The 22,444-nt window shown below is 36.8% G+C and overlaps 1 pseudogene; it reads right to left on the bottom strand.

Moving 5' to 3' along the window:
* Positions 1–14,145: 14,145 nt before the first annotated feature.
* LOC124939229 lies at positions 14,146–18,864 on the bottom strand (annotated as a pseudogene).
* Positions 18,865–22,444: the final 3,580 nt, after the last annotated feature.

Here is a 22,444-nt window from a genome sequence, read left to right as displayed (position 1 = left end):
GGGAAGCTGGTATCGAAGAAAATATGGGAGATAATCCGTGAAAAAACGCAGAAAGTAGAATGGGCTCCTCTTGTATGGTCAACGAAGATTATCCCTAGACACCAGTTCATCTTATGGCTCGCCTTCTGGGAAAGACTCAGCACTCGTGATCGTATTAGCAAGTATATGAGCATCTCGGACGCGAGCTGTCTTCTATGTAGAGGAAATGAAGAAACCATAGATCACCTATTCGGGAGCTGATGTATTGCTTCGGAGCTTTGGGACAAATTCTATAAAAGCCTGGAGATGATCAGCTTCCCGAACGAATGGAATGAAATCAAAGATGCAGCACTACTCAAAGCATGGGGAAATAGATTTGCAACAAGCGTGATCAAGTGCGGCTTTGGAGTAGTTGTGTATAACATTTGGCAAAAACGGAATGCAATGATATATGGAAGAACCCGCAGGAGCATTGAAGAGTTATGGAAAAATATTGTATCGGATTGCAGCGCTCTCGTGGGAACGTGGTCTTTCAATAGCTGAGTCCATTAATATTGTTGGTTCTACTTGTTATGAGGTTTGGTTGACAAGAATTATTGAGGAAATCAGGCATGTTTATGTAGGTCCTATCAAGATATATATTTGATAATAGCAGTTTTATAATCAAACTCTCCAAGATATTATAAATGAACTTGTTAGAAAAACTAAGTAAGTTAATTTTAACCGGACAAAAGAACTTAACCAGTCTCAATGTTCCCTTTGCAGGTAACCACAACGGACCGGTCGAGACATTGTGTCTCAAAGAGATCTGGACAATCAAGAAAAACGGTGCTACTTCTCTAAACCAGATCGGCTCAAATGAAAAATTGGACGAAGCATATTTCCGGATGGCTCAAAAATCGAAGATTTTAAGGCCAACGGGAAAATACTCAAATCGATGAAATCTATGAAATATGACGTAATGAATTTATTGGATAATGAGCACAAGAAGGATCCGTGATCCGAGTCAGAAGCATGCAACAAAAGCAATGATGAATAATTATCCAAGATCACACGCAACCTTCTGAAATAGGCGACCGGCTAATGCATGTCTTCCAGATGTCCAAAATGACAAGGCGTGTACGCTACTTGAACCTGAACGGTTCGGCTGACCAATCAATGAATGAGAGACAAATATGACCATTGTCATATTATCTATATAAAGGAAGCCAAGAACGAAAAGCAAACAGTGACAACGCGCACGAACAAGAATCAATCAAGATTCTCACATAATCAAACCCGAAGAACATCCTGAGTTGATATAGCTATTCTGTTCTCAAAGTAAAATTGTTCTAAGTAGAAATCTGCGTATTTTACCAAGTGTAAAAGTATTATATCATTGTGTGAGTGGTGTAACCAACGAGCAGTCACTAAGACTCATTCGGATTGTGTATTGTATTGTGTAATATTCCAGTTAGAGAATATCCTTCTCATTGTTTGAGAAGAAGGAGTGACGTAGGAGAGTTTGCTCCGAACATCCATAAAATTTGTCTTGTGTTCTTTACTCATACTTTCCAGCTCACTTACTCTAACCGAACCGAATTATAAATCACTCAAACCGAATCGGTCCCTCTCTCCACTTTAACCGACCTCTTCTAAATACCTTCCAAAATCGAATTGTGTACGTTGCTTCAGATTGAAACGGACATTTCCGCACTTGAACTCGGTTCAAGAGTCTGTGAAAATCTGTGTAGTGTTAAGAGCGGTTCTAGTCCTTAACCGGATTAATTCTAATTTGTGTTGTGTTGTAAGAGATTACCGATTAGCTGGACCCTAGTCCCTTATCGCCTATCCCGATCCTAACAAGTGGTATTAGAGCGAGGTTCTTAACACTCAAGGAACCGAAAGAAGATGGGAAGCATGACCCACAACGATAAGCCACTGATTCTAAATAGCGAGGCATTCAGCGGCTGGAAGGCTCAGATGTATCTACATCTGGTAACACTAGATGATGAGATGAAAACCATCCTAAAGGATGGACCGATAAAAATTGAAAAGGAGAGTGGAACATGGACGGCTGAAGATAGAAGAAGAAATAACCTGGACAACCATTGCATGAAACACATCTTCAAAGCTGTAGATGATAACACGTTCAACAAAATCAAAGATTGTCAAAACGCAAAGGAAACCTGGGAAACTATCATTCAGGTTCATAAAGGAAACGAAAGAACTAAGGAAAACAAACTCTTGGTGGCAACTCAAAAGTATGAGAACATCAAGATGAAGCCGGGAGAAAACATGAAGGAATTCAGTGATCGGTTCACCAGTGTGGTCAACGAGTTGTACACACTTGGAAAGAGATATGAAAACCGGGAGATCATTGTGAAAACATTGAGATCTTTACCAAGTGCATGGGACATAAAACCATGGTGATGAGGGAATCAAGCAACCTCGAGCAGATGAAACTGCACAATGTATTTGAGGACCTAAAAGCTTATGAATTCGAGATGAAATCTCGGATCGAAGACGAAGCAATAACATCAACTACAACCAGAGCTCTAGTGACATCGGTGGAGTCAGCGGTTCCAGCCGTTCCGGTTCCCATCAAAAGCGCTAATCAGATCAGTAAAGACGTGATGGCCATGCTAGCACAGAAATTCGGGAGATTCATGAACTTCAACTATAATTATACCGACAAATCTAATGTAAGATGTTTTAACTATGACGGTTTTGGTCATTACAGGTCCGAATGTAGAAGACCTAGACAAGATGACCGAAAACCGGTGAGCAACTACCATAGAAATGACTACCAAAGAAACGATTGTCAAAGAAGCGACAGCCAGAGAAATGAATATCAAAGGAACGACCGGTAGCGAACAGAAAACGGTGAAGGAAATGAGATCCAGAAAGCACTCATAGCATCTGACGGTGGAAGCGATTGGGCTTACTCCGACACCGAAAATGACGAAAAAAGAGTCACTTGCTTCATGGCACATGAAGAAGAGGTATTTGATTTCTCATTTGAAGAATTTACTAAAAATGATCTAGTTACTGCCCTCAACGACATGGTCGTTGAGTTCAGAAACTTGTCTGCTTATATACTGACTCGGTCAATCCATGAAACCGGAGAGTCAAGTGGTACCGCTGGTGAGACAATCGAAACCACGGTATATAAATTGGCTGAACTATCCTTCGAGAACGAGAAGCTCAAGGAGACAGTTCAACCGGTAACCGAAGAAGATGAAAGAACAAAATATATCACGGCTGCTTGGGAAAGATCTCGTGAAGCGGTGAACCAGATGTGTAAATATAAAAGACATCCCAAATGCAAATTTGGTCTCGGATACAAAAACAACATATCCATCAACCAGAACTCTCCCAATGGGATGAAACTCACAAAAGACGATCTTCCTTTTGTAAGATTTGTCAAGAGCTCTTCAACCGACAATGAGGCAGAACGTGATTCAAAACCGGAAAAGGAAATAAAATATGTAGGTCCAACCGAATTGGAGAGATGGCTTCATCCTGAGAGAAGGAAAGTCAATCGGTCAGCAAACATAAAAGCAGACACACGTTCATATAGAACTAATACACCATCACCACCACGAAAACATAAAGTACTATTCAGCAAACAAGAAGTTGTCAAGCCGAGTACCGAAAAATCAATTAAAACCATTACTGGAAAAGTTATCTGACTTATTAAAGTCTGGATCCCAAAGGGACTAATCAACCACGAACCCAACTGAATATGGGTACCATAAAAGAGTAAATACTTATGTTTTACAGGTCAGAAGGAGCAAGCGGTTAAAAAACTCAGAATGGTACTTGGACAACGGATGTTCAAGACACATGACCGGGAACAGTGGACTATTAGTTGACATCATTAATGAAGCCGGAGCAATGATAACTTTCGGCGACAACTCAAAAGGTAGAGTCGTGGGCAAGGGTAAGATTCTCCATGGCAATCTGTCTATAAACAATGTGCTTCTAGTAGAAAATTTGCATTTTAACCTATTAAGCATTAGTCAAATGTGTGACATAGGGTACACGGTTAAATTTCAGAAACATGCATGCTTAGTTAAAAATCATCAAGGTGATACTCTACTAACCGGAAATAGAATAGGAAACATCAACAAAGTAGATTGGAAAACTAATATTGAAAACCCGATCTGTATGATAGCTATAAATGATCCGAACTGGCTGTGGTACAAACGGCTAAACCATCTAAATTTCAAAACTTTAAACTTTATATGTTCTAAAGAATTGGTTCATAGTTTTCCAAACATCACGTTTTCCAAAGATAAAGTATGTGTTGCATGTCAAATGGGAAAACAAATAAAATTATCTTTCAAAAGAAAAGGAAATTTTTAATCCGAATGATGTTTAGAATTATTGCATATGGACCTATTTGGACCGGTTAAGGTCACAAACCTAGGAGGCATGCATTATACCATGGTAATTGTTGATGATTACTCTAGGTTTACTTGGGTAACATTTTTAGCGTCTAAAAGTCAAGCTACACCGAACCTGATCAAATTACTTTTAAGGATACAAAATGAGAAATCTATCTGAATTAACCGAATCAAAAGTGATAGAGGAACCGAATTCACAAACAGTACTTTAACTACTTTTCTTGATGATTAAGCACGAGTTGTCTAGTGCTAGAACACCTCAACAAAATGGCATGGCTGAGAGAAGAAACCGAACTCTCAAGGAAGCTGCAAGGTCCATGATAGCTGATTCGGGTATTGCTCAAAAATTTTGGGCTGAAGCTATCAATACTTCATGTTACACTCAAAATGGGTCTTTAATTACCAAACGTTTTACTAAAACACCATTTGAAATATACCATGACAAAGTTCCTAACATCCGGTATCTTAGGATTTTTGGCTGTAAATGTTATGTTCACATCAACGGCAAAAGTTATTTGACCGCGTTTGATGCTAAATCCGATGAAGGAATAATGTTGGGCTATTCAGCCGTAAAGCATATAGAGTTTATAATACTAGAACATTAATTGTTGAAGAAACTTCACATGTTGTTTTTGATGAATCGGTTGAACGTAATACTGCAGTACCCTTTGACCTTCATAACAGAATGAAAAATTTCAATATTTATTTTGATGATGAAGATGAGGTTCCGGTTTATAGACGGTTTGTCAATGATCAAGCGGTTAATGCTGAGATTCAGCCTGATCAAGTTTTCTTACCGCAGGAAGTTGACACCTTAGTGCCCACTGAGGAAATCGGTCAATCTGACTCTACTTAGCCTCCCGTTCATCTAACCTTGATCAGCTAACCGGGCGCTTGGAAGACACCACCAGAATTAACCTCAGAAGGAACAGAAATCATCCTATTGAACTTATAATAGGTAACCTCTCTTTACCCGTCCGAACTAGGCACCAAAATCTGGAAGTGTATGAAAACTCATATTTTATATCACAAATTGAGCCGAAAAAAGTGGATGAAGTATTGCTAGATCCCGATTGGATTTTAGCAATGCAAGAAGAGTTAAACCAGTTTGAAAGAAATAAAGTCTGCATCTAGTTCCAAGACCGAAACATAAATCGGTCATAGGAACAAGATGGGTGTTCAGAAATAAACTAAATAAAGACGGTTTGGTTACGAGGAACAAAGCCAGACTAGTGGCTCAAGGATAGAAACAGGAAGAAGGCATTGATTTTGAAGAATCATTTGCTCATGTGGCTAGACTTGAAGCTATTAGAATATTTTTGGCATTTGCGGCTTTCAAAAATTTTAAAGTTTTTCAAATGGATGTTAAAAGTGCTTTTCTAAACGGCAAACTAAGTGAAGAAGTATATGTTGATCAACCTCCCGGTTTTAAGAATCAGGAACTAATAAGTCATATATACCGGCTTGATAAAGCCCTTTATGGTTTAAAACAGGCTCCAAGAGCCTGGTGTGATACTTTAACCGAATTCTTGTTTGATCACAAATTTACAATAGGATTGGTTGACAAAACACTTTTCAAATTTGAGAAAAAGGAACACATTTTATTTGTTCAAATATATGTGGATGATATCATCTTCGGTTCAACCGATCCTAAATTATGTAACAAATTCTCAAAGTTAATGTCTGACAAATTTGATATGAGTATGATTGGGGAATTAAGTTTCTTCATAGGTCTGCAGGTTCGGCAAATTGACACCGGAACATTCATCAGCCAACCCAAATACACAGCCGAACTACTTAAGAAAATTGGAATAGACACTTGTGCCGAAGCGGCTACTCCAATGAGATCATCAGTAAAACTGGATAAAGACGAAGACGGTCAAGTGGTAGATATAACAGTCTACCGAGGAATCATCGGCTCACTCCACTACCTAACAGTCAGCCGACCAGACATTCTGTTCGCAGTCGGAGTATGCCGAAGATTCCAAGTTGTTAGATAAAATTAGATCGGTTAAATAAAACTTAACAAAAACAAAACTCTTGTGCAGGAACAAGCAAAGAACCGTACCGGTCAAATTACTCAACCGGTTAAGAAACTCAACCGGTCAAGCAATTAAACCGACCAGAAACATGACCGCACAAGAAAGTCAAGATCGATCAAATCAGAAGGCCAGAATCGGTTAAACAGTCGGACATTCAGAAGCCAAGGAAAAAACCGGAAGTCATCCTATTAACATACATAACCGACAAGCATAAAAAGATACTTTGGATATCTGTTGAGAATGATACCGAAGGAACAGACTGAACATTGCCATATTCATACAAGTCTGAGGAAAGTCTACAAGCTGCAGAAGACCGTCCTACAAGATCTTTCTACTTCAGGATAAATCAGAAAGGCAATCTTTCAGGTACAGACAACTGTCCAACCGACAGTTCCCATATTAAGTAAAAGACAAACCTAGCCGGTTTGACCTACATACTGGAAGACTAGACCGCCAGATCTGAAGACTAGACCGCCAGGTCTGAAGACTAAACCGTCATGTCTGAATCACTGAACCTTTGCACAACCAATCAGATTCAAGGAAATGAAATGTGACCGTTGGCACATTTCACCTATAAAAGAAGCAGCTGAAGAGGAATAAATGCGTGGTTACAAGTTCTGAATTTTCAATATATTGTGTTCTATCTCTAGAAAGCAAAAAGCGCTTATTTGAAGTGAAATTCTACAATTTCGGTTAAAATTGTACGGGTGTTATCGAGCAGGAAATAAGTCTCGATCGGATTGTGTTTGTATTCCTTAGTAAATATCCTTCTCGCGGTTTCAAGAGGAAGGGTGACGTAGGAGTTTTATCTCCGAACATCCATAAAAACTTGTCATGTTATTTACTTTCCGTCTGCTGTACATTCTAATCGATCTACACTAACCCACTAATACCGCTCCAACCGATTCAACATCATCTAAACCGAATTACTAAGCAGCAAAACCGACCCAACAATCTCCAAACATGTCTTATTCAAATCCGGTTCTGCCTATCTCGTTTGTGTACTGCTTCAACCTGAAACAAACCACTTCCGCACTTGAACTAGGTTCAAAGGTTTGTGATAGTTTGTGTAGTATTGAAACCCCGGTATTACTCTCTAACCGGATTAATCACCACCCTTTGAGTGAGACGCGCCGACCGGCCAGACCCCAGTTCCCTAGCCGCGACCTAGATCCTAACACAAGTCAATCCAAAACAATCACACTATACCGCGGCTAAAAGGATTCTGAAATATCTGAAAGGGACTCAAGATGTGGGACTATGGTATCCAAAAGATTCAAGTTTCAATCTCATAAGTTACTCTGATGCAGACTATGCAGGCTGCAAAATTGACCGAAAGAGCACAAGCGGAACATGCCAGTTTCTGGGAGACCGGTTCGTCTCTTGGTATAGCATAAAGAAAACCTCAGTTGCCACTTCAACCGCAGAGGCGGAGTATCTAACAGCCGGAAGCTGTTGTGCTCAACTCCTCTAGATCAAACAGCAACTATGGGATTTCGGTATCACTACCGAAGAATCTCCAATCTTTTGTGACAACACCAGTGCAATAGCGATTACATAAAATCCAGTGTTGCACTCAAGAACGAAGCATATTGATATCAGACACCACTTCATTCGAGAACACGTCCAGCAGAAACACATCCGGATGGAGTACGTCTTAACCGAACAACAAGTGGCTGACATCTTCACCAAGCCGCTACAGGAAGCTAAGTTTTCTTATTTCAGAAATATCTTAGGACTTACTGATAGTAAATAGCTTATACCTTAAATGTTATTGCATTCTTTCATACTTCAAACTTTTTGAAAAACCGGAGCATGAGCTCAGGGAGAAGCTCTCGCTTCTCAAGCAATACCTAAATAGGAAATTAAACACTCAAAGATGCTAACCGGAAAGACGTCTCCGGTTAAGCTTAACAAATTCACACTACCAAATCACATGTAAATATATTGGGCGGTTCAAATGACTTAGTAAAATAGGCAGTCTATTCCCTAAGATGAACAAATGTCGGCTCAGTTCGACATTTCTTCACACCGGAATAAGCTATCTCGATAAAACTAGTCATGGAAAACTAACCGATAAAATGCATCATGATCTCGGTCACTGAATTTATCCGGCTAGCTTGGGACAGTTGACCGATGTTTTCATGCATGTTTTGATGATTATACCTATGAAAAATTAAAACAATCTATACCTCAATCAAAGTGACGACACGTGTCCATCACAAAAAGAGGAAGACTAACATCTCATCCATATTTTTTAAAAACATGATGAAAATTTTTTTGCCATCATTACTATTTCATTGGAAACACACATTATACACTTACACAAGTTAACCTCATAATAATTACGAAATGACATCTCTAAGAATGCTTATCATCGGATGGTTATATAAGTAGCTAATCTAATCCAACTTCAAAACACTATTCATCTCAAGAAAACTCTCTAAGCAAAACTCTCTAAAAAAGCCTTGTTCTCTCTCCAAAAAGGTTCTCCTAGCCGATTTCGAATCGGTAGCTTACTCTAAGGACAATGAAGTCCGATGCATCTTCGGAGCTCTTGAGAGCACCGGTCTGAGGAGGTTTTTAGAGAACCGATATGTCATTAACTACTCCTTAGTTAATGAGTTTTTCGACACAGCAAGGGTGATACATCCAGAATTCATCCTTGCTCAAAACCATGGAAAATCATTCCTCTTCAGTTCGAAAGATTTTGCAAATTTTTGCGAGCTACCAACTGAAGGAGTCACCGACCTGATCTACTCCCCCGTGTTCATCGAAGAGATGAGACATCACTTCTCCAGCTCTATGAGCCCGGTTAACACCTGGGGACCCAAGAGTCTTCTCGCTAACGAATACTAGGTTCTTAGCGAGATCTTGATTAAGTCCATCATGGCCAGAGACAAGTCTCAAACCTACACCCAACGCATCTTCGAGATGATGACGGCCATCACCGAAGGAACAAGGGTGAACTGGTCGAGGATCATCTTCGACAACATGAAAGAGCTAATTCTCTCCAACAAAATAGGTTATGCTCCACAGCTAAGCGGTTTGTTCAACCACTTCAACAACTATCATGGCTCGGGTATCATTCTCCACCCGAATCAGCTGTTGACAAAGGAGAGGATCCAAGAGATGATCGATAGGTGGGACAATGTAAAGGCCAAGAACACTCCAATAGTTGGGCCATCCCACTATTAATCTTCTCTTGTTTTTAAACCGAATAATATAGATTTTCTCGCTTCTCCTTCTACTCCATTACCGAACCAGTAATTTTGTTGTACTACCGGTTCGGTAAATCACCCTTTTAATGACAAACATTTCTTTCCCTGTTTCGGCTCAGTTTTAGGACATAAAGCGAATAATTTCAAATCCTCATTGGGAACCGACATATTCATTAACCAAAAGGCGTGCCTAGTCCGGATAGGTCAGTTAGCCTACATCGTACAATTCCAAAAAGGTTATTCTCTTAAAAAGGCATCAAGCATTTATTGACAATACATAAACGGTCAGATTTTTCAAAATATTCTCATTAAATGTCTCCTAACCGCCTGCACTATATAAAGACATCATTCCCTTCAAACAAATCACACTTTGAAAGTATTTCTCTCTATATATATCTTGAACCTTCATCTTTCAAAATGAATGTTAAACTCCGAAACTCCATCATCGTTGACTTCAAATCTGTTCTCAACACCAGACTCGGCAATGTTCTGGTCGAACTTTGGATCTATTCTGGTCTACAAACATTCCTTGAAGGATCGGACACCATCCTCGAAGAGGAGGTGCACGAGTTTTTCAAAAATGCACAGGTGAGAGAAGATGAAAGCATCACCACCTACATTGACTGCGAGTTCTACCGGCTCACTGAAGAGTCGTTCGTAGATCTCTTCAACCTTCCAACCGAAGGGTTTTCTGACTTTCCTACTCCTCACGTTGAAGCAAATGAGCGCTATGCACACATCTTCTCCGATAACAGACATAAGGTTGGATGTTGTGGTCTGAAAGATGACCTAACTCCTCATTTCCAAATCCTCCAGAACTTGATCCAACGGTCAATCTTGGGACGAATGGCGAATCAGAATTACACTCGGCAAGTGAGTGACATCATGATCGCAATCACAAACTACTCACCCATAAATTGGGTCACCCTCATCTTCAACAACTTGAAGGGGCATATCACGGCTCCTAGAAGAAGAATCGGCTTCGCTCCCCAAATCATCAGGTACATTCGTTCCGTCATTCTAAATCTCGGACCAGGAATCCCGGTAGTCCCGGCAAACACGTTGACCGGCGATATGATGGAAAGATGGATCGCGAGAATCGAAAGTCGGACCGACTACACCGTGAAAGATTGGGCATTGAAGATGGACGAAATGAACCTTCGTCGATAATTCTTTTTGTCATTGTATCGATTCATTTCCGGTCATCTCGGTCATTTTGTTGTACGACCGGGTGACCACTTCACTTATCATTATTATCGGCTTAATTGAAAATCATTCACTCTCTCTAACTATTTCAGCTTAACATCAAATTCCGGCTCAACATCAAATTCTGGCTTAACATCAAATTTCGGCTTAACATTAAAATTCGGCTAAACTTCAAAAATCAACCGCCAATAAGTTTACCGCCCCTAGTTTACCGCTCAAAAGTACCACCCTAATTTACCGCCAACAGTTACCGTAGTAACTTTTGGAGGGAAAATTTTGGCGCCAAAAACTCGGAACGACGTGACGATTCGGTTTCTTAACCATCAAGAAACTGCCTCCTATATAAACTAGAAGTTGAATCATTCATCAAACCACGCTCTCTCTCTCTAAAAATCACCAAAGCATCCTTGCATCTTATCTCTTCTTAATTCTCTCTTTCAATCCACCATGGGACGTGATAATGCGTTGTTTACTCATATCATGTAGGTCGACATAAAGGATATTGAAGAAAACGAAACTATCGAGTACAAAACACTGATCGGATCTCTTAGAGACGTTGGTTAGGAGTGTTTTCTGGACAGTCCGTTCATCGTTCATCTGGATGAAATTACTGCATTATTTGAAAATGCAAGTCTGCAAAAGAGGATCATTACGTCGATTGTTTGCGGCATCAAGTTTGAACTTACAGAAGAAACGTTCGTCGAAGCTCTCTAACTGCCTACTAGTGGAAGTGACTTCAAAACGAAGCTTTCTGGAGAAGATGTTGAAGCGGTTCAGCAGATACTATCTCTGAACCCGGCTGATCCGGTAGAGAAAACTGGAAAGAAAAGCAAGCTGAAACCGGAGTTCAGGTGGCTCCTAGATATTGTCTCAAAATCTCTCCAAGGAAAAGGAGGTAATTTCGATAATTTGACCAAGTTGAAGTTTGAAATGATGGCCGAAATAGTCCGGTGTGACAAAATAGATTGGGGCAGCGTGCTCTTTAAGCAATTATGCGAAGTTGTCGCTGGAACAAAAGACCGGGTTCAGACATATGCAATGCAGATTGGAAAAATCTTGTCATATATACAGATTCGTATCGGAGAAGGTACCGCTCTATCCCCCTCCAAATCATGAATTCAGAAAACATCAAGGCTCGGTCTGAGAAGCCTCTAAAAGAGAAAACCCTGGCGGAAAATGATCCAAAAGAGAAAACATCGAAGGACGAAGGTTCTAAAGAAGCCGAACCGAAGGGTAAGGCCAAACAAATCGCAGTACAAGAGAAAAAGGGGAGACTCAAAAGTACGGCTAAGAGAACCAGAAAGCCTGCTGCGAAGAAAACTGCCAGTAAGTCTCATGAGTCCGAGAGAACTCCATCTCCCGGACCATCTCCTCACCCATCCGATCTGGCTCAGCTCCAGCCATCCGGTTTGGTCATGGGAGCAACACCAATCAGCGTGGTCATTCCAATACCGATTCATTCCTCTCCGGACAAAGAAAAGAACGAAGCGGAAAAAGTCGTGTCCTCAAAACCGGTAGAGTAATCTGTAAGCAAAGATGGAAAATCATCCCTTAAAGGAGCATATGCTCACACGGTTAGTACCCCCAGCCCATCTAATAATTCTAATCCTAGAAATTTTCCGGTCAAGCAGGCTGAGGAAGTCCATGAAAGGTCTTCGAACCTAATAAATAAAATTGTCGATGACGTTAATCGGGTCACGGAGACCGAGGTGACAAGCAAGCTCAATCAAATCGGTCAGATTAATGATGTCAACCGGACGAATGAAGATGACAAGGCCAAAGAGAAGGCCGACACAAACAAAGACAAAGAAATGGTAGACTCTCCGATGCAAGGGGGCAGCTGCCCTGAAGAAAAGTCAACCGGTTCGGTTCTTGAGAAATCTCCTCTAACCGAAATTGATCAAAACTCACCCAACAAAGAGCCGGAACAACAAGAAACAATACCGGATTCTGAAACTCCGGTCTCTCAACAAGAAGTAGAAGACATGTTTAAACACTTTCTCAAAATGCTGGAAGAAGCGGCCGAAGTAATATCCCGTCCATATTACAATTGGTGTAGAATGAGAAGTGAAGTCACTTTCCGGAACCTGCTTCCCGGCTATACCGAAAATGTGCACCTGACGAACCTGGTGGCAATGGAAGATGAAATATTTTATCTGGCCAAAACCGATTGTGTTCCGATAGTATTGGCAAAGGGAAAGTTGGTCGACGAAAATGCAAGACTCATAGCGTTGACCAAGGCACTAAATGAAACTCAGGGGGAAACGACCGTGGTTGAAAAGAAAGTAGTTCATAAATTCGGAAAAATGAAGGAGGAGTTGATAAATGACATTTTACGTCTAGAGGAGGAAAAGAACAAACACTTCAACGACTGCTTCCTAAAATCCGAAGATTACTAGAGCAAACCGATTTATGAAGTCGGTGAATCATCCAAGCGGACCGATCATCCTACCTCCCCATCAGGAAAATCCACAAGTAAGTCCATTCCTCATTCTAACTCTAAAGATAAAAACTCAGTCGGTCAAGAGGAACCGAAAACGGCTATGTCGGTTCATTCCCAATTCCCTGAACAAAGTCAAGAGGTTGAACACCTTTCCGGAAATATTAAGGGCCTCATTGATAATGTTGTCGACATTTCAATGAGCAAGTGGCCCACCGTCACGGAATCAAGAACCACCATTCTGAACTCTGAATTAATTGAGACGGTTAAAGCGACAGTTGAGTCGTCCATCGCTCCGCTGCTAGTAATGATGCAAGTCATGGTGGCTCAGATTGAAGAACTGACGAAGATAAAAGCGGTCACTACTCAAGAGTAGATCCAAGCCGATGCGGAAACGGTCCTTCGAATCCAAGTCGAAGATGAAAAACAAGAACGACTGAGAAAAGACCTTGAAGAAAAGGATTTTCGGGTAGCACAGAATCTGCAAAAGGAAGAAGAGGCCAAACAAAAACAAATTGGACCGGTTCAAGCTGAGCGGACAACAGGAATGGTGACAAGGGGTCGGAAAAATAAAAGAAAGAAGATAGCCGAGTTGATATCTGGAGTAGAACATAGCGGTCTTCAAGGTCCTCCACCGGATATACATCCTATCAACTCACTCGCTGATGAAGAAGAAGAGGATGATAATCCTCTAAAACCAAGGAAGAAGAAAGTTGTACCGAGTTCATTTGTTCTCTCAACCAGTCAGGTCCTCCACCGGATATACATCCTATCAACCCACTCGCTGATGAAGAAGAAGAGGATGATAATCCTCTAAAACCAAGGAAGAAGAAAGTTGTACCGAGTTCATTTGTTCTCTCAACCAGTCAGGGAACATCAACCGTTCTTCCGACTCGACCACCCAGACCGGCAGGTGGCTTCTTCAACTTCAATCGCTTCCCTTCCCAAAGACCAAGTCTTGTTACTGGATGGTGCATGAACGCGGATAGAAGGAAAGAGAATGGCAAGAGGAGGAGGAGGAAAAGCTCAAGGAAAAAGACCAGGGGGGACCTCTGAATCTTTGAACTCCTACTTTACTTATTCTATTTACCTTGAACTTAATCACTATTATATTTCAGATATAACTCTATTTTCCATATATATATATATAATATCTCGGCTTATGAAAACTAGTTTTGATACTTTTCGGCTAAAAGCATCAAAAAGGGAGAAATTGATAAACTTTTTCAAAAAATCGGACAAACACTTCTTAAACAATTCTCAAACCGGCCAAAACTTACAAGTTTTGAATATTTATTCTAAATAATCAAAAAGGGAGAAATTGTTAGAAAAAATTAAGTAAGTCAATTTTTAAACCGGCCAAACACTTTTTAAAAGGATTTTCAAACCGGCCAACACTTACAAGTTTTGAATATTTATTCTAAATAATCATAAAGGGAGAAATTGTTAGAAAAATTAAGTAAGCTAATTTTAACCGGACAAAAGAACTTAACCAGTCTCAATGTTCCATTTACAGGTAACTGCACTAGACCGGTCGAGACATTGTGTCTCAAAGAGATCCGAACAATCAAGAAAAACGATGCTACTTCTCTAAACCGGATCGGCTCAAATGAAAAATCGGACAAAGCATATTTCCGCTGGCTCAAAAATCGAAGATCTTAAGGCCAACGGGAAAATACTCAAATCTGTGAAATCTATGAAAGATGAGGTAATTAATTTCTTGGATAATGAGCACAAGAAGGATCCGTGATCCGAGTCAGAAGCATGCAATAAAAGCAATGATGATTAATTATCCAAGATCACACGCAACCTTCTGAAACAGGCGGTCGGCTAATGTATGTCTGCCAGATGTCCAAAATGACAAGGCGTGCACGCTACCTGAACCTGACCGGTTCGGCTGACCAATCAATGAATGAGAGAAAAATATGACCATTGTCATATTATTTATATAAAGGAAGCCAAGAACGAAAAGCAAACAGTGACAACGCGCGCGAACAAGAATCAATCAAGATTTTCACATAATCAAACCCGAAGAACATCCTGAGTTGATATAGTTATTCTGTTCTCAAAGTAAAATTGTTCTAAGTAGAAATCTATGTATTTTACCAAGTGTAAAAGTATTACATCACTGTGTGAGTGGTGTAACCGATGACCAGTCACTAAGACTCGTTCGGATTGTGTATTGTATTGTGTAATATTCCAATTAGTGAATATCCTTTTCACTGTTTGAGAAGAAGGGTGACGTAGGAGAGTTTGCTCCGAACATCCATAAAATTTGTCTTGTGTTCTTTACTCATACTTTCTGGCTCACTTACTCTAACCGAACTGAATTATAAATCACTCAAACCGAACCGGTCCCTCTCTCCACTTTAACCGACCTCTTCTAAATACCTTCCAAAACCGAATTGTGTACGTTACTTCAGATTGAAACGGACATTTCCGCACTTGAACTCGGTTCAAGAGTCTGTCACAATCTGTGTAGTATTAAGAGCGGTTCTAGTCTTTAACCGAATTAGTTCCAATTTGTGTTGTGTCGTAAGAGATTAGCGATTAGCCGGACTCCGGTCCCCTATCGGCTATCCCGATCCTAACAGAACTAATTAAAAATGTCTTGAACACTTGGTAACATGTCTACTTTTTATGTGATTAAATCATAATCTAAATGAACTAATTGAAAATTCTATTAATATGTGCTACACTAAATAACCATAGGATAATACTACTTATCCAATTTAATTCTTCCATTGCTTTCACTTCTCTTGAGGTAAAGAATGCAAGTTGTACAAAATGGGAGATTAGAAATGGTAATCAATTAAATACACATTGTGATATAAAATAACTTATTAAAAAAGAGAAAAAGATAGGTGATAATTTAATGGATCTGTTAAAATGACTCATTTATGTGAAAATGTTGCACAAAAATTCCACAAATATTTACATGATAATAATGATGATCTGGAGTCTCCACCTCCACATGTATTTCAAGCAAATTGCAATCAAAACACCTAACACAATAAATAAATAAATAAACATTAACAATAAAGTTTCACAAAATTAAATTTAAGATTAATTAAATTCCTTAACTTACCTATGGTTAATAAACCTTGCAATGTTTCCATAATAAGTAGCATCCAAACATAGAGCTTCTTCATCTTTTAAGACACCTTTTGAACCCCAATCAGCATCAAGTAGAACAGGATAGGTATGCACTTCACCATCTCGCTTGGCCAACCCTCGCTCATATATCTTAGAGTTTGTTAGTATCTCACCAACATATTCACAAACAAAAGCACCCTTTGGAAGATCTTGTAGGGTTCGAAGACCCCATCCTTTACCAACTTCCGGTGTCATAAAAACTGGCAAATTTTTATTTATACCTCGTTGCACGACCCAATTCCCACATTGTTTATTGCATTCGCATTTCCACCAACATTCTTTAATGATTTTTTTATTAAATGTCCTCTGCATTGACAATCTTCCAAATTGGCATCATTTCTCAATTTTTCAAGCGGACAGTCCCCCTTACAGTAAAATTGTTGTGCTTTTCTGGAAAGAGGTTCATAGAGATACATTGGTCTATGAAGTCCTCTTTTACAATGCCATCCATGATGTATGCAAAATCACCACGAGTCTCTCGGGCACATTCACAGGGTGGAAAGGATGATACACAATTACCGTGACAAGTTGCACAGCTATTACTATTAACATCAATTCGGGCCAATGAAAATTTTACATAAGCTTTGTCATATATCACATTCTTCGAAATATAATGAAATGTTGGAGGAGGTTCATCGTTAATCTCGTTTACAAGTGTAATGACAACTGCTTCTTAATTGCCCTTTTGAAATGTCATGTCTTTTCAATATATTTTTTGAAACATTTCCTTTTTCGCAAATCTCAGCTTTGTTGACAAATTTTGAAGAAGTTTTTTTATCTGGAAAATGTAACTAATCAATGTTAATACGGTAATATATAACATATTATTTTTCACATAGACAATATTAGATAGATTAAACATGAAAAATATGAAATTATTCACTTCCATCACACATACCTTCAAGTGTTATTGTAGGTTGTTTTCCTTTGTTTATAATTGTCGATGATATAGTTGCAACAAAATGGCGTTTACTAATATTACCATGGTTGTTAGTACAGAACAAGACATCATTCTTTTCTTCCTTCTTTAGACACGACTTCTTAACAATAGGTCTATCGTCTTTCTGTTAAAAATGAAAGAATAATAATAAGAGAAAAATAAATTAAACAATTATCGAAAAAAAGAAAAGAGACAGACCGCGTTTCATCTCGCTCAAATATATCATCTGCGAGTACTCTATAGTTGTCTTCCTCAATAAGTTGCCAATTTTTATCTTATAATTTCAAAAGTTTTTCAACCACAGACATTGTTTTTTCCTCGCTAACACCCAAATCTCTCATGGCATGTGATGCTTTCACAACTCTTGAATTTTGAGTCATTATTCCTACATGCACAAACAAAAATTAAGAAATACAATGGGTTATAACATTTAATAATTGTTTTTATCACATAAACATGAATGAAATTAAAATTTGTTTTAAAACCGCTCATTTTTTAAATTATTTATCCTGTTTAGTTTGTAGTTTTAAAGAGGCAGGGAAAAATTCTTTTATTGCCTAAACCAATTACAAGTTATGCTAGACCTTTTTGCTAGTAAATACCTGTTAATAAAATTTGTGACATTTAACATGACACATACATTCAAAGTGTGACACCCTACATTCACCCTAACATGATATAACATTGTTAATAAAATTTGTAACATTTTAGTCTCTTAAGTCGACTCTTCCACTAGGTCATACTTGAGGATAAAAATACTAAGATCTATGTAAAAACAAAACTAGTTTCAACTTTGAGTAGAAAACATTCATAGTAAATACAATTTAAATAAATAAAAACTCAAAGTCATTTAATCAACTTGAAAATGTTCATCATTAAATAGATCTAAGAATATTTTTATTCTCTTTTTTATCTCATTTTTTTCTAATCTATAACAAGAAAACACTATACATAAGTTGAAAGTTATAAACATATCTAAATGATTATGGAATAAACTTAATCAAAATAAACCAAAATGTATAAAATAGATTAAAATCAAGACATACCTTTGCTTTGGTGATGGTCCAAATCCGTGCTTAAACGCAAGAGAATTATTAGCAATTTAGAAAGTAATGTAACGTGTATTTTCTAATGAAGAAAAAAATACAAAGGGCAATGAAGAGGCAATCAAGGTCAGCTGTTGGATCAAAGATAATGGTTGATTTTATTTTTATGAATGTTTAACTTTTCAACAATATAAAACCCCTCATCTCTAATCTCAAACAACCCTATCATCTTTTCCCAAAAAAAAAAACAACTTTGTCATCTTATATTTTCTCACTTTAGAATTTCAAAATCTCTCTTCTTATTTTGTGAGTGTTTTTCTAGTTCTTTGCTCGATATTTCCATTGTAACCCGGTGACAGTTCAGGTACGCTGATCAAATTCGACGAGTAGTGATTTAAATACAGAATCACTACTGAATTCGTTATACCCTGGAAGACAGCCATCTACGATAAACTCCAGCACAAACGGGAGATGATAAAACTGTTTTAAGAGAAATTTGTCTAACACATGCCTCGAATCAACATCTCAATCGATGATTTCATTTTTCCTATATTTAATTTTATTTTATTTATTTGTAACATCATATGTATATATATTTTCTGTTATTCAAGATAATATATCTAACAACATTAATATATACACATAGGGCATCCACCCACACATGGGCACAACCTCCTGTAGTGTTTTGCGATGTCTAAATATTCCAATATGAGTCAAACACTTGCATTACTAGTCACACCTTAGCCGTAGTTAAAAAACTAACTATAGTCGGGTCAAAAGTTGAACAAACCTTGGTTAGAGTTAAAAACTAAGTCCACCATACTTCATGGGTAAGATTAGAGGAACACCCTCCAAGATCTAAATCATATGACATGTTGCCTAATAGGCATTAGAGTAAGGATATCATTGATCACGTGTCTCTCCGCCCTTTTATTGCTTTCCTAAATTGATGAATAAATAAAATTATAAATTAAGGATTTCCTGTGTATTGTATATTTATCATGTATTGTATATTTATCAAGCTTGGACATACGTTTTCCAAAATTTATATTTATTTTCAAACTTAGTCCAAAATGGTATTTTATATACACTCATTTTTTGCACCCTAATTATAATTTTAAAATAATTCTAATCCAACGAACTCATTGCACGGGATTAAAATAAATAATTAATTTTGAAAAGATATCGTATTCATCGGTTTCAAAATAGAAGTCAATCTTGATGATATATAATTGTTCCTCTTTAACTATACTTAACCATTAACAAGAGAGTCTAAATGTCCATAAATTTAGAAACTTAACGGAAAAGAATGTAAATATTCATAAATCTATGATAACATGATAAATCTTTATATTATCGTATTCAAATGAATTGATAACATGCTTTTAAATAATTTATAAATAATTTAAGTATATATATATATATATAATCCGACTAACATGCTTCTTTGAAATTATCTATAAATTCATAAATGCATATATCATTCCTGAGAATTTAAATATCCCTAAATATAGGGATCTTATCTTAAAAATAATAACTAGTCAAATAGTTAATTCAAATATATCATAAATTTATCGTCTCTATAGTTAATCTTAATGATAGATAACATTATTAAATTCTTTATTCAGAATATATATTAAAAGATAAATATATATATATATATATATCTTTTCGATTTAAAATTTATTCACATAACTAAATTAGGATGGTTCTGATACCAATTGTTAGAATTATCCTAATTAGATCATAATTTAATATGTGAGAAATTAAAATCTGAATGCGAGGAAGAGTACCTTAATTTGATGAATCATGAATCTTCTCTTTTTTAGACTTTGCATGGATTGAATGATTCTTTAATCTATTTTCTATTTAGACTTTCTTTATATGGAATGGTTCTTCCATTTGATGAGTACGGCAATAGGTTTCTCTCTCTGTTGATGTGGACACAAAGGAGAATTAGCCGTACTTCAAATGGGGACAATTACCGTTATATATAACTAACATTAAGTTGGTTATTATAGTTAGGTTATTTTTAATTCAGCCCTTTCATAAAATTAGAAATGCAACTTAGGTATCCTCACTTTATATTCATGGCAAATACACTCATAAGTCATAAACTTAATCATATTAGATCACATTATTTTGGCTTATATTAAATATGACATTTGCACAATTATTTATTATACTAGTGACCCTAAAAATTCTAACATTCGTCATCAATTGAGTTTTAAGGTTGGTAAGCTTTTCTATTTTTTTTAGTTAGAACTTGTTTGAAGCTCGAGCTTGGCTTAGGAATTCCTCGTGAAAGGTATTAGATATTTTTCACGTCCCGTTGTAGCACCATTATTAATATAACTTTTAATTTTCAATATAACCCTTTTGAGAGTTTGTTTTTTTATATCATGTTATAGTCTATTGTTATTGTTAGTTGTTGTATAGCTTTATTTAAGTTCTAAATACTTATTATAACATATCTTTAATGATTAAAACGATCCATAAGTTGTAAATCCAAAATTTGGGTTGTTCCGATTTCTTTTTCGTTTCTTCGTTCTTGGGTGGTTCAGGCTTGTCTTTATCAATCCGAATACGTTTTAGAGTAGTTAGGAATAGATTTATGTATTTTTTCTTGAAATACTTCTAACCATGAGTGTTTAAGTAGGTTAACAACTTTTCAATAAAATCCAGAATATATTATTTTGATTTACATTTATAACATTGATAACATTGACAACATGTGTAATTTCGAGTCCAACAAAAAAATTACAACTCCAAAATATGAAACTGTTAAGGATTTAAAATTTACTTAATATCAATTTTTACAATATATCATCAACATAAATAAATAAGATTTGGATCAAAATGTTTAATATATAAGCAATTATCATAGTCAATTTGTTTTTTAAATCATTTGATTGGGATTTGATGATTTTGTATGAAACTTGTTTAAGTCCTTATAGACTTTTATTTAACATATAAATTTTGTTTTTAAAATCACATTTCAAACTATTTAGTATTTTCATATATATATATATATTTTCATATATATATATATATATATATATATATATATATATATATATATATATATATATATATATATTTCAAAAACGTCATTAAAAATGCATTGTTAACGTCAATTTAGTTTAAATCATCTTTTTGAAGTTACTGGAGCAACAAATAATTTAAAGATCACAACAAGAAGTAAAAATATTTATTAAAATCAATTTCTTACTACCCTCTTTAGTTACAACTATATTTTTTAGTGTACCTTTAAAAAAATTTTAGTTTTGACAACATATCAATCATCCGATTTGCTTTCATTCTCTTGATAAATATGTCAAAAATTCTACCAACTCATCCAACAAAATGTTGGAATACCAGGAGAGATGAAGTGCCCCTTAATGCAAAATAATAACAACATCGAACAATTGCGGAAAAAAAAAGCAAACTAAAAAACGCATACACAATATTTATATTGGTTCGGCCAAAACAGACATAAATCCACTTTCGAAGCACACAAAAGTCTCTCAACTTTATTATTAAGATTTTTATGGGAGTATTACAATGATTCTCTCATAATAAAATCCCACACACAACTCACAAGGAAGCTATGCTCTTAAGGCAAAAAAAACTTAAATTTCTAAAGTGTCTGATTACACTTTTAAATAAGCCTCTAATTAGGTCAATATCAATATCTTGTTCAAATCTCTTATAGAGCTTTCAAAATATTTTTACCATATTTTCTAATTATATTTCCATAACAAAATATCTACTCTCGATTTATGTTAATCTTATTTCCTAATATCAAAATCATACACAAAAAGATATAGTTTTTTTTTGTTGTTGAATATACATATTCATTGTACCAAGATTGTGTAACGTGCATGAATATACCATATTTATAATATTGTAAATTCATTCTCAACACAAAATACTTTTGTAAGACCCACCCATCTTATTTTATCTTATCTTTTCACGACCAAGTTAGGATACAAGATAGGGCCCTTGAAACCTTGTGCAAGG

Source organism: Impatiens glandulifera, chromosome 5 (assembly GCF_907164915.1).
Source record: "Impatiens glandulifera chromosome 5, dImpGla2.1, whole genome shotgun sequence".
Taxonomy (NCBI): Eukaryota; Viridiplantae; Streptophyta; class Magnoliopsida; order Ericales; family Balsaminaceae; genus Impatiens; species Impatiens glandulifera.
Note: the sequence above shows the minus strand (reverse complement) of the source record. Positions and strands in the feature narration are given on the sequence as shown.